This window comes from Drosophila nasuta, chromosome 2R (assembly GCF_023558535.2).
Source record: "Drosophila nasuta strain 15112-1781.00 chromosome 2R, ASM2355853v1, whole genome shotgun sequence".
Lineage (NCBI taxonomy): Eukaryota > Metazoa > Arthropoda > Insecta > Diptera > Drosophilidae > Drosophila > Drosophila nasuta.
The window spans coordinates 33144134-33145392 of NC_083456.1; positions in this window are offsets into that span (position 1 = coordinate 33144134).

Sequence of the window (1259 nt, forward strand, 5' to 3'; positions counted from 1 at the left end):
GTCCCGTTAGACTGCCTGACACTCGACGGCTGAGCAGGCGCCACAACGCAACACGACAATAGCAACAAACTTGCCAGCGCAGCACACGTTCTTTCTCACTCTCTCCCTCTCTCGATAAGAGAGCGCGAGTTGGAGTTGTGACTAAAGTTAAAACAACCCCCTCAAAGCATTGAACTTTGAGCTCGAGATCAGCGACAGATTGAAAAACACAAATAAAAAACTAAATTTGTAGCTTAATTTAGAAATTTATAAATATAAATTTGTGTTTTGAGCAATTTTCCAAATGTTCCACTCAGGTGAAATGCGTATTTATAACATTGAATATGCAATTCATTTACCCGATTCTCAGAGATCAAATCTATGCCAAATAGTTTCTGCAAATAAATGCTAGCTAAATGTTGAATGCATTTACAACTATCTGCCCTCGTTTGTGCTCTTAGAATGTTGACAGCAACATGTTGCTAAGCAGAGCCACGCTAGCAACATACACAGCAAAAAGCGAGAGAGAGCAACAGCAACTCTTATACGCGAATGCGCAACACATGCGTTAGTGTTTGGTCACTTTGGGGGACTTTGAAGACCTAATTTGATTCAAATTTATGTAACTATTGACAACAATAGAGTGTGGACACAAGGCTCTTGTGCCCGCTCTTTGTATTCTCGCCCATTTATTGTCCTTTTTGAGGCCGTGTGAAAAGTAATATTTATAAGTAGTCTTCGCACTTTATAGGCGTACAATGCCAAAGACTATTCAAAAAGTGCGACACAAAAGGTGTTTTACATTTGTCAAGGGTTTAAGTGTCACATCTACTCGTAAACACCCAGCTACCCTGTTTACATTGACTTTTCTATAAGCATAAACAACTATTATGTCAATTTTCAAATACCAATTTAAGGCACATAAAATGAAACCTTTTCCACATAGCTCCTCTTGGTATGCAACAGATTTTGAGCAAGGTTAGTCGAAATTTCTTGACAAAGTTCCTTAATTGCTAGCCAGAAGAAAACAAGTGTGTCAACTACAGTTGCAAAGCTATCGAGTTGATTGGCAATCACTCAGAAACCACCAGCAGATAGACCATCTACAACTACAGTTGCCATTAATTAATTTGAACGTCACCTTTTGCCAGTGATGAGTTGATTGCTCTTAAAGATTGACTAGTGTATGATAGTATAATACGTATACGTAAAGTATTTGCATGTATACAAATACATGTAGTTTGTGTTGATTGCAGTCAAATAGCCGGACTCGGATTCGG